Here is a 12,688-nt window from a genome sequence, read left to right on the forward strand (position 1 = left end):
CCATGGCTCACGGGCCCAGCCGCTCCGCGGCATGTGGGATCTTCCCAGACCGGGGCGCGAACCTGGTTCCCCTGCATTGGCAGGCGGATTTGCAACCACTGCGCCACCAGGGAAGCCCTAAAAGATGTTTTTTATGTTGAGATATGTTCCCTCTATACCAACTTTGATGAGAGTTTTTATCACGAATGGATGTTGAATTTTGTGAACTGTGATTTTTATCCTTCTTTTTTTAATGTGGGGTATCACATTGATTGATTTGTAAATCTTTAACTACCCTTGCATCCCTGGAATAAATGCCACTTGATCATGGTGTATGATCCTTTTTATATATTGTTGAATTCAGTTTGATAATATTTTGATGAGGATTTTGCATCTGTATTCATCAGAGATATTAGCCCATAATTTTCTTTTTGTGTAGTGTCTTTGTGTTTTTTTAGTATCAAGATGTTGACCTTGTCAAATGAATTTATGAGTCTTCTGTCCTCTTTAAATTTTTAGAAAAGTTTGAAAAAGATAGGTATTAGCTCTTTTTTATATGTTTGGTAGAATGGCCTTATGAAGCCATTCATTCAGGACTTTTGTTTGCTGGGAACTTTTTTTATTATAAATTCAAGTTTACTACAAGCGATTGGTCTATTCAGATTGTCTGTTTCTTCCTGATTCAGTCCTGGCAGATTGTATGTTTCTAGAGGTCTTTTCTTCTAGGTTGTCCAGTTTGTTGGCGTATAACTATTTGTAGTATTGTCTTATGTTTTTCTTAATCTGTGTAGTATCAATTGTTATTCTCCCCTTTCATTTCTTATTTTGTGTCCTCTCTCTTCTTCTTGTTTTGCCTGGCTAAAATTTATCAATCTTATTTATCTTTTTCAAAAACCATATTTTGGCTTCATTGATCTTTTCTTACTTTTTTTTTGGTGCCTATTTTATTTATTTCCTCTCTGATCATTATTATTTCCTTCTGCTGATGTTAGGCTTTGTTTTTTCTTGTTTTATAAATTACTTTAGATGGTACATTAGGATGATTATTTGAGATTTTTATTCTTTCTTGTGGTAGGCCTGTTTCTCAATAGGACTGCTTTTGCTACATTTCCATAGATTTTGGAATATTGTGTTTTTACTTTCATTTGTCCTGAGGTATTTTCTGATTTCTTCTTTGATATCTTCATTGACCCATTGGTTTTTAGTAGCATATTATTTAGCTTCCATATTTTTGTGCTTTTTCCACTTTTCTACCTATAAATGATTTCTAGTTTCTTACAGTTGTGGTCAGAAAAAATGTTTTACATAATTTCTGTCCTCTTACATTTGTTGATTTGTTTTGTGACCTAGCATGTCATCTGTCCGGAGAATGTTCCATGTGCAATTAAAAAAGAATTTGTTTCTGCTGTTTTTTAATGGAATGTCCTGAAGATACCTATTAAATCCAGCTCAGTCTGTTGTGTCATGTAAGACCACTGTTGCCTTTTTGATTTTGTCTGGACGACCTGTGCATTGATGTAATTGAGGTGTTAAAGTCCCCTACTATTTTTGTACTATTGTTATAGTCAGTTTTCCCTTTATGTCTGTTACTATTTGCTTTATGTATTTATGTACTCCTGTATTGAGTGTATATAAATTAATGAGTGTGAAATCCTCTCCTTATATCAATCCCTTTTTCATTATATAATTCCCTCTTTATCTTTTGTTATAGTCTTTGTTTTAATGTCTATATTTTTCTGATGTGAGTATTGCTACTCCTGCTTTCTTGTCAGTTCCATTTACATGAAATATCTTTTTGTGTTCTCTCACTTTCAGTCTGTGTGCCTTCAACTCTGAAGTGAGTCTCTTTTAAGTAGAATATAGATAGGTCTTGTTTTTTATCCAGTCATCCATCCTGTATCTTTTTTTTTTAACATCTTTATTGGAGTATAATTGCTTTACAATGGCTATTTTACGTTTGGTAGTGTATATATGTCCATGCCACTCTCTCACTTTGTCACAGCTTACCCTTCCCCCTCCCCATATCCTCAAGTCCATGCTCTAGTAGGTCTGTGTCTTTATTCCCGTCCTACCCCTAGGCTCTTAGTCCATTGACATTTAAAGTAATTACTAATAGGTATGTACTTATTGCCATTTTATTACCTGTTTTCTGGTTTTTTTGTAGTTCTTCTCTGTTCTTCTTTTTGTTTCTTCCTTTGTAGTGTGATGATTTTCTTTAGTTGTATTCTTGTGTTCCTTTCTCTCTAGTTCTTGTGTAACTATTATAGGTTTTTGCTTTGTGGTTTTCATGGGGCTCATATATGTTGACCTATAAGTATATCTACTTGTTTTAAATAGGTAGTCTTTTAAGTTTAAACACATTCTAAAAGATCTATGTTTTTTACTCTCTTCCCCCACATTTTGTGTTTTTGATGTCAAATTTTACATTTTAATGTTTATCCTTTCACTGTTTATTGTAGTTATAGTTGATTTTGCAATTTTTCATCTTTTAATCTTCATACTAGCTTATTTAAGTGGTTGATACTCAGCCTTTAATGTATATTTGCCTTTACTAGTGGGATTTTTTCTTTCCTGTAGAGTCTTAACTTCTTGTTATAGTCTTTTCTTTTCCAGATGAACTCTTTTAGTTTTTGCTTGTCTGAAAAGTTCATTATCTCTACTTCAATTCTACGTCTTCCACAGTAGAGTATCCTAGGTTGTAGATTTTACCCTGTTACCCCTCTGAATATATCATATTACTCCCTTCTGGCCTGCAAAGTTTCTGCAGAAAAATCAGCAGATAGCCTTATGGGAATGACATCGTATATGACTTACTTTTTTTCTTGCTGTTTTTAGAATTCTCTCTTTAACTTTGTCATTTTAATTATGATATATCTTGGTGTGAGTCTGTTTAGGTTCATCTTGTTTGGGACCCTCTGTGCTTCCTGTATCTGGATATCTATTTCCTTTTTAAGGCTTGGGAAATTTTCGGTCATAATTTCATCAAATACATTTTCAACCCCTTTCTGTATTATTCTTCTGGGATCCCTATAATGTGAATGTTAACCCAGAGGTCCCTTAAATTGTTCTCATTTTTTATTTGTTTTTCTGTTTGCTGTTCTGATTGGGTGATTTCTTTTATTCTGTCTTCCAGATTACTTATGCATTCTTCTGTATAACTGGGTTTGCTATTAGTTCCTTGTGGTGTGTTTTACATTTCAGTTATTGTACTCTTCAATTCTGATTTTTTTTTGCATATTTTCTTTTTAAAATTTTCACTGTGTCCATCTATTCCTTTCCTTAGTATAGCTAGCATTCTTATTACTACTGTTTTGAATTTTTTATCTGTAAATTGTTTGCTTCATTATTTGTTTTTTCAGGTGTTTTTTCTTGTTTTTTTTTTTTTCAAACGAGAGCGTTCCTTTCTTCTTATTTTGGTTAACTTTCTTTGTTTCTATGAAATTAAGTGAATTAGTTACCTATCGCAGTCTTGAAAGTGTATCCTTATGTGTGAGCATTTCTATACAGTCTGTGTGTGCCCAGGGGCTTTTGTGGGAGAGTTGGATTTGATGTGAACACAAGTCATGTCTTTCCTCAGGTTGTGCTGGCAGCTATTACCTTGGTAGTTTGTGGGGCTGGAGATGGAAGGGCTATGACATGAGCCACATATAGGCTAGGGCTTCCTCTCTGCTCAGTGGCCATCGCTGCTGTATTGGGGTTTGGGATGGGTCTTAAGTGGCTGGAGCAGAAGCCCTGGGGCTTGGGTCCAAGTTGTCTTTGTTCCTTATACGTGTGTGCTCTCCCCTCTCCCAGCATTGGCACACTCACCCCAGACGGGAACAGTACTGGAATAAGAGGGCTGGTGTGGGCATTTGGCACTGACAGGGTGTAGGCAGTGGCAGTCTGGTCAGGGTAAGAGATTTAGACTGCCTCTGATGTGCTGCCTAAGTAAGTGCCCGCAATGGCTGCCCACATACTACTCAGAGGCAACCTAATGCCTGAGCCTCTTTTGTCCCTCATAACGGAGCTCTCCCTTTGGCCTCTGCTGTCCTTGTCCAGGTGTGGAGCTGTGCTGCAAGACAGATGGGGCCTGTGTGGGCTCTCTATGTAGAAGAGGCTTAGACTGTGGTGGTCCAGCCACAGGCAGAGATGGTGCTGCTTCTGACATGCTCCTTTTGTAAGTGCCAATTAGGGGTGCCCCTACCCTGCTCAGATGCTGGTTTGAGTCTGAGATGCCTCTGTGTATCAGAGCTAGCTCCTAAGTGAGGTTGGAGTGTTTGTTCTGTTTAAGGTGGGGCATGACATGGGGTGTTCCGTTAAACCAGCCAGCCACTCTTGCTGTTTTTAATCCACTCCCTCTGCCCTGCTTTGAGAGCAGGCAAATGTATATATTCCTCATGAGTGGAATCCAGGATTTCTGCAGCCCTCCTGTTAGTCCTACTGGCCCTCCAGCCAGCCAAGGGAGTTCATCTATCCCATGTTGGTCCGCAGGGCATGGGCACCCAACCTGTGGCTTGAACTGCTCACTTCCCAGAGAGGATCTCTGCCCATCTCTCCATTTTCCTCTGAATCCTGTTCCAGCAGCACATGTCCCACCCTGATCACTTCTCTTCCCTTCCTCCTTGATTCCATGTGGATCTTTCTTACAGCCTTGTTTGTACAGGGCTATTTTTGCCAGGTCAAGTTTGTTGTTTTCAGTGAGAATTGTTCCACATATAGATGGGTTTTTTTGTTTGTTTTTTTTCTCTTTTTTTTTTTTTTTTGTGGTACGCAGGCCTCTCACTGTTGTGGCCCCTCCTGTTGCGGAGCGCAGGCTCCGGACGTGCAGGCTCAGCGGCCATGGCTCACGGGCCCAGCCGCTCCATGGCATGTGGGATCTTCCCAGACAGGGGAATGAACCTGCGTCCCCTGCATCGGCAGGCATACTCTCAACCACTGTGCCACCAGTGAAGCCCCTAGATGTATTTTTGATGTGTTTGTAGGTAGAAGTGATTTTCCTGTCTTCCTACTTGCCATCTTGTTGATCTCTTGCTAGCTTTTTATTTTAATTTGTATCTATTGCTATGTCTTTAAGTTCATTAACCTTTTCTTCTGCTATGTCTAAACTGCTGTTGATTTCATCCAGTGTATTTTTGTTTGTTTGTTTTTATTTCTAAAAGTGTGATGTAATTATTATAACATTTCTTCTGTTTAAAACTATTTTTTTCTGTTTTTTTTCCTCATTTCTAGTTCAGTAAGTCTTGTCCAGTTATTCAACAGTACTGTAAAATCTCTTTGAATACCATTTTTTACATATTCAAATACATCATATAATCTATCAGTTTTCTTTTTTCTTCGAAACATTCCAGTTACAGTACTCCACCTTTGTGAACCAATCTGGAATAGTTACTTTCTAGATCTTCTGCACAAATATACTCATGGGATATGCTTTCAGTGTTCTTATTGGAAGCTCTGCTTGATGGATCTCAGGTCTTCTTTTTTTATCTACTGCATTGTTTTAGTGGAGTAAAAGCTTCAGGAATTTTCTGAGAAACTGTGTGTTTTGAGAATTTGAATGTCTGAAAATGCCTTTATTTTTTACATTTCACTTATAGTTTTGCCTGTACAACATTTCAGAGTAAGGCATAAAAAGTTGATTGGAACCTCTGTGACGATAGGCCAGATTTGTCTGGTGGGCCTCACTGTGAGGTAGAAGAGAATATGGGCCATTTCAAATTTCATATCTGTAGGGATTTTCTTTGGGGCCATTTAAATTCTCCAGAAAAAAAGTCTTCAAATCTACAGATTTGCAGAATGTCTGCTTATTAGGATATTCTTTAAGCTATATTGTTCAAAGAGAGCTAAGAGTAAGAATTATTTATGAAGCAGTTCAATTAATTTCCCTATTTTAATAATGTATATTTTCCTCCCCATTAATACTCTTTTTGGTTTCCCTGATTTGGAAGCCAGCTAGGGTTTTCCCCAGCATGGTTCTCAAACTTTAACATGCATCACAAATACCTGAAGGGCTTGTTAAACAGTTTGCATGAACACATCTCCTGAGTTTGCAATTCAATGATGATGGTGACTAAAATTTCCATGTCTAATGAATGGCCTGGTGATGTTGATAATGCTGGTCCAAGGACTGTACTTTGAAAACCACTGTCCTACATGAAGCTTACATAAGGTACATATTCTTTCATTCCAGTATGTAAAATGTATCTTCTATGCATTGTTCTCAGTATAATTTACTTAAATACTGTAACAAACCTTGCCAGTCACATGTGATTCCTGTTTGGGTAGTTTTTAAGCTTTTGAAGAGAAATTTGACCAATTGTCTTTTAGAGTTCCCAAATTAGAAGTAACTTCATCATGAAAGGAATGACTCAGGCAGAGTGATTTAAAATATGAGCTCTGGAATCAGGAATCCTGGATTCCTTTTCTGTGGACTTCAGTTTATTAGCGCCCTCTGCTTACAGTCCATCATCCTCTGCAGATAGATTGATAGACAGACAGACAGATAGATCAATCCTATGTCTCAGTGTTATTGTGAAATTTTCATAAGATAATAAATGGTAAATATTTAATACAGAGCCTGGCCACAGTAAGCTCTTAATATGTGGCTTGACATCAACAACATCTTCAGCCTTATCATTATCACTGATAAACTGGTGTTGTGATTAATAGTAGCTTATGGGAGTCAGGGACTGACTCAGCTCTAATGCACATCTTTAACAAGTACAGTATCCAGCTTAGCAACTATGCCTCAGCCCTGTGGTACATGAAGAGCAAAGGAGACAAATATGAATGTCATGAACCTGCTGCCTTCTGGGTCATAAGTAATAAAGTCCTTTGTCACTATCCCAGGGGTTTTGTGTCTCCTGCCATTATTTGTGAAACTATGGTAGCTAACTTTTTAGCTTGCTAGTAAAGTAAAATTCAGAATATTCACAGGTGTTAATAATTTTTTGTGCTGGTGGAAGAAGTCACAATATCTATTAATTGTATATTAATAGTCTTTCAAAAATACACCTCTACAATGTAAAATTATAAAACACAAGTCAAGTTTTATAAACATGCACACACACATCTTTATGTTCTTTGAAGCATAGGTTAAGGTTTTACAAAGTCAACATTCATTTTTTAAAGATATTTTACTGTTCAAGATGTAACTAAAATGTGGGCTACTCGTATATGTGGTGTCAAAGTCAACATAGCTGAAAATAAAGGTTACCAGAGCAATTTCATCTGATTCCTTTAAAAATTTAATATCTATAGATCTTATGTCCTTAATATTTTACAAATATTTTCTTTTGCGGAAGATTAAACCCACTGCAGTTTAATTCTGCCTGGCTATTTTATTTAGGCTTTAAATTGGTGCCTATTTATTCATAACCACCTTCCTTATTGCTAGTTTATTTTTCTCACTGGTGTTTGGGAATAGATTATTCTGATAATTGGTACAATGTGAAATATCTGTGTCTTAAATAAGTCTGGCTTTAGTAAGGTAGATTTTACTCTCAGTCTCAAGAGGATAAAATTAATTTGTATAGGGTTGGTTAAATATAGGGTTTGGCAAACTATTTTAAGTAGTAATTATTTCAGTCTTTTTAGGGCAAATTAATGTATCTCCTTGCTCTATTACCTCTTTTATATCTAAAAGCTTACATTTATCTTGAATATTTGTCTATTTTCTACCACTGTCACTTGGGAGATTAGTATTTGACCCAAACTTAGATGGCAAATTTGTACAGTGTCTCATTATTTCACATTGTGTTACACAATAAAGCTTTTAGCATATCTGATGTAATCAAATATTTCATGATTTCCAACATTTTGCATTAAATCTTGAGCCTCAGCAACTTGCTGAGTTTTTATTATGATGTTTACATTTTGCATTGTTTCAAAATTACCTTAAATTTATTGATCAGTCTGTTGTAGCGATTTAGCCTTTAATCTTGATCTTTTAAAAATTAATGGAGCAGAGGATAATAGCATTGATTAGCCACCAATGTGTACATGACAATATACTAGCCACCAAAACAATTCTATCTTGTACAAATTCTTTATTTCAAGTTGACTCTCAGCCAAGGATGAAAGATCAGGAATATGGATGGAATCCTATCTCAGAGTCAAAGGCTCTCTGCTTTTCATGCCTCAAGTCTTATGGTTGAAAGTAATGAGGCAAATCTCTCTGCCAGTCAGGAACACTGGGAAATAATGCAGTAGCATTTGAGATCCAGAAATATTGACACCATTGCTATGAACATCTGTAAGCATAGAATTAACTTTATACATTAGCTTGTTGGTGAGATTTCAGGCACTGCAAAATCCTGCTTTCCCAAAATAATAAGTGTTCTGTTCATTCCTTAGATGTAATCACCAGAGAGACAGTGGATCAAAATATAAGACATAATGTTTTGTTAAAGTTTAAATGTAATGTATAGGTGCTGTGTTCTCTGTCCTTACTTATTTTGCTCCATTATTTATTTTATTGTGTGGTCATTAACACTGTCCTTAGCCACTGCTCTTGCCTTTCCTCTTGTGTCATCTTGATATTCTTTTCTCTACTCATAAATTCAGAGACTCTATATTTCCCAAAGTAGCAAAGATATATAACTTTCTGAAAGGAACAGACATTATGATGTCTGTCTCTTGACTTTTACAAGAAAAATCATTTTGCCTGTTATAATATCGCTTCTCAATCCAGTATTAATAATGTCATGTTCTGTGTCTCTGTTGAAATGTGATAACTATGGCTTTTCATTGATGAGATACATTGGCTCACATGATTCATGATTCACAGATTGTAAAGTTAGAAAAAGATAGTATAGATTTATTACTCTTTCAGAAAAAAATAAAACTGTAGTTTTGAAGAGGGTAGAAAGTAGAAGAAAATGCCCAATGACACTCTACGCTCTTTTTTCTCCACTATCTCCAGGTAAATTTAGGAATTGGTCACATTTAACACCATGAATTTTATATTTATCAATGGAGTTATTGGTTTTGTGATGGGGATTTTACCTTTGAATCACTTGAGCCTTTATCAAGAAGCCTGGGATAATCTTTGGTGAAGAGGTGGGCTCAAAACATTCTTGTAACATACACAATGTTCCTAAGATCTCTGACCTCTACTTGTGCCACAGTGAGATCACCCCTTTATTTTCTACCTCACCTTCCTAGGGCATTTTCTCCCACATTTCCTCTGTTAGTGTGGATTGCACCCCAGGTCCTGACTTGAAGCATCATCCTGCCTTTGATCTTGTCATCATATTGCCATGTTCATCTGTTCTTCTTTGGTTGTGTGATGATTTTTCATTCCTCTATGGCAGAGTTCTTCAATTTAGGCACTATTAAAACTTTGGATCAGATAATTATTTGCTGGAGTTGGGGGAGAGGAGCTGTCTTGTTCATGAAGGATGTTTAGTAGCATTCCTGGTTTCTAATTAGTACACGCTCGTTGTGCTCCCCCTCCCCCTCTGCCCCAGTTACAACAATCAAAAATATCTCTAGCATTGCCAAATGTGCTTCTGGAGAGAAAAATTGCCCTGGTTGAGAACCTCTGTGCTATGGTGTTCCTGGTTTTTTTATCCTATGCGATAGGAACTTATCATTTAGTTGAGTTTCTTTCCTCAGCTCTTTTATCTGCACCAGTTCCTCAAAACATCCAGATATTAGCAAGAATGGTTTCTTTTAAGATGGCCAGGTTTCAAGTATGTAGTAATCCACCTGAAAATACTGAGTTGGTTAATTCTTCCTCAGGTGACTATACCTTTTTCTAGGGACTGGAAAGGCATCCAAATGGATGACCATGTTACTTTCATAAAACAGTAAGTGTAGGGCTTCCCTGGTGGCACAGTGGTTGAGAATCTGCCTGCCATTGCAGGGGACATGGGTTCGATCCCTGGTCCAGGAAGATCCCACGTGCCACGGAGCAACTAAGCTCATGTGCCACAACTACTGAGCCTATGCTCTAGAGCCCGTGAGCCACAACTAGAGCCCATGTGCCGCAACTACTGAAGCCCGTGCGCCTAGAGCCCGTGCTCCACAATGAGATCAAGCTCTAAGCCAAATTACCTCAAGCCATATCTTTAATTTCAGGAAAAAACCCGTATCAGTATCTTTTAAAATAATTTTTAAAGACTTTATTTTTAGACTAGTTTTAAGTTTATGACAAAATTGAGAGGAAGGTACAGAGTTTTCACATATACACCCACCCCCTACCCATGCATATCCTCTTGCATTATCAACATCACTTACCAGAGGTGTGTGTGTGTGTGTGTGTGTGTGTGTGTATACAAACATATATATATATATATATATATATCTTTTAACCAAAGATGAACCTACATTGACACATTATAATTACCTAGTCCACAGTTTACCTTAGGATTCATTGTTGGTATTGTACATTCTGTGGGTCTGTATAAATGTATTGTGACATGTATCCATTATTATACTATCATACAAAGTCTTTTTACTGTCCTAAAAATCCTTGGTCCTCTGCCTATTCATCTAAATATGCACACACACACACCCTGCACCCGGAAACCACTGATCTTTTAATTTCAGCCACAGTTTTACTCTTTTCCAGAATGTCATATAGTTGGAATCATATAGTATGTAGCCTTTTCTGATTAGCTTCTTTCTCTTAGTAGTATGCATACAGGTTCCTCCATGTCTTTTTATGGCTTAATAGCTCATTTCTTTTTAGTGCTGAGTAATATTCCATTGTCTAGATAAACCACAGTTTATTTCTCTACTTATCTACTGCAGGACATCTTGGATGTTCTTTGGCAAGTATTAAAGCAGCATCGTTTAAAATATACAGATTCTGTTATTACCTTGCCTTACTATATAAGCTCAAGTTTGTTTATATGCCATATGTTTGGGCTTGGATTATATTTATCATTGGAGCAGTTACATGTCTTCTGGTTCCAGAATAGTCCTCAAAACCCTGTTTAAAACATAGTCCACCTCTAGAGTTTGGAGATTTTAACTGCCACGGGCTGCAATACATGTAACAGTTAGGATACCAGCAATCTGTCTACTTGGTAGGGTGGAGAGACAGACATTAACAGGGCATAAAATCACTGGAGACAGTTCTGACATTTATAGTGTTTTATTATTTTATTTTTTATAAGACTTACAGAGAGAGTGTTTGAAATGAAGTTGTGTCACAGCCCAGGCTTTTACATAGATGATAGATAGATAAATAGATATCAGAATATTATCCCTTATGGGAATAACTTAAGCGCTCTAAAGAAATATGGTGAAGCATCAAAACACATTACAGACTGAATAATTACATCCTAATTTTTTTAAAAAATGTGATTTTCAAATAAACTCTAGCTTTATTTGGATATAAATTGTTGGATGTAAGTCAAGAAGTTGACAATGTAAAAATTATCACTTTGTAAATATCAAGAGTAACAGTAATATACCCATCAAAAATGTAAATATAATTTAAAACTTTATTGAATTAATATTTATCCTCACACTATATTAAAAAATTCAATAGATGAAAAATGGTCTTTAAAAAATTGGGTCTGACCAATATAAAAAAATTTCCTTTGAACAAAAGATGTTATTTTCATGAAAGGTTTGTTTTGGTTATGTCATTACTAATGTAATAAATTTAAACTTAGGAATGAATATATGTGTCTGTATATATTAAGTATTTAAATGTTATTCAACTAAAATAAGCCAATATAGTCTTCTCTCATAACAAGCTATAATCTATAGCAGATTAACAATAACAGTTACTCTCTAATGTAATTTTAAGCATTAATCATCAACAAATCAAAGGCAATATTTTATTACCAAATAAACCTGAGGAAAACCAAATTATGAAAGAGAAGCATCAAAAGTAAATTTTCTAACAAGATAAAGGTATGAAAACACTTTAAACAAGAAGAGTTAGTGCCTTCAAGATGCCAGAGGAGTAAGACGTGGAAATCACCATCCTCCCCACAGATACATCAAAACTATGTCTACCTGTGGAACAACTCCTACAGAACACCTACTGAACGCTGGCAGAAGACCTCAGACTTCCCAAGGTGACCTCAGGTGACCTACGTGCAAAGGCTGGGCCAAATGCAAAGCTGAACCCCAGGAGCTGTGTGAACAAAGAAGATAAAGGGAAATTTCTCCCAGCAGCCTCAGGAGCAGTGGATTAAATCTCCACAATCAATTGGATGTACCCTGTATCTGTGGAATACCTGAATAGACAATGAATCATCCCAAAATTGAGGTGGTGGACTTTGAGAGCAACTGTAGAATTGGGGGTTTGCTTTCTGCATCTAATTTGTTTCTGGTTTTATGTTTATCTTAGTTTACTATTTAGAGCTTATTATCAATGGTAGATTTGTTTAATGATTTGGTTGCTCTCTTCCTTTTTAAATTATATATATATATGTTTTTCTCCTTTTTCTCTTTTTGTGAGTGTGTATGCTTCTTTGTGTGATTTTGCCTGTGTAGCTTTCCTTTGGTCATTTGTCCTAGGGTTCTGACTGTCCACTGTATCTTTTTTCTTTTTTTTAGTATACTTTTTAGCAATTGTTATCATTGGTGGATTTGTTTTTGGTTTGGATGCTCTCTTCTTTCTCTCTTTTGTTTTATTTTATATTTTTAATAATTTTTTAAATTTTAATAACATTATTTTATTTTATTTTTCTGTATTTCCTTCTTTTTCTCCCTTTTCTTCTGAGTCATGTGGCTGACAGGGACTTGGTGCTCGGGCCAGGTGTCA

Source organism: Physeter macrocephalus, chromosome 8 (assembly GCF_002837175.3).
Source record: "Physeter macrocephalus isolate SW-GA chromosome 8, ASM283717v5, whole genome shotgun sequence".
Taxonomy (NCBI): domain Eukaryota; kingdom Metazoa; phylum Chordata; class Mammalia; order Artiodactyla; family Physeteridae; genus Physeter; species Physeter macrocephalus.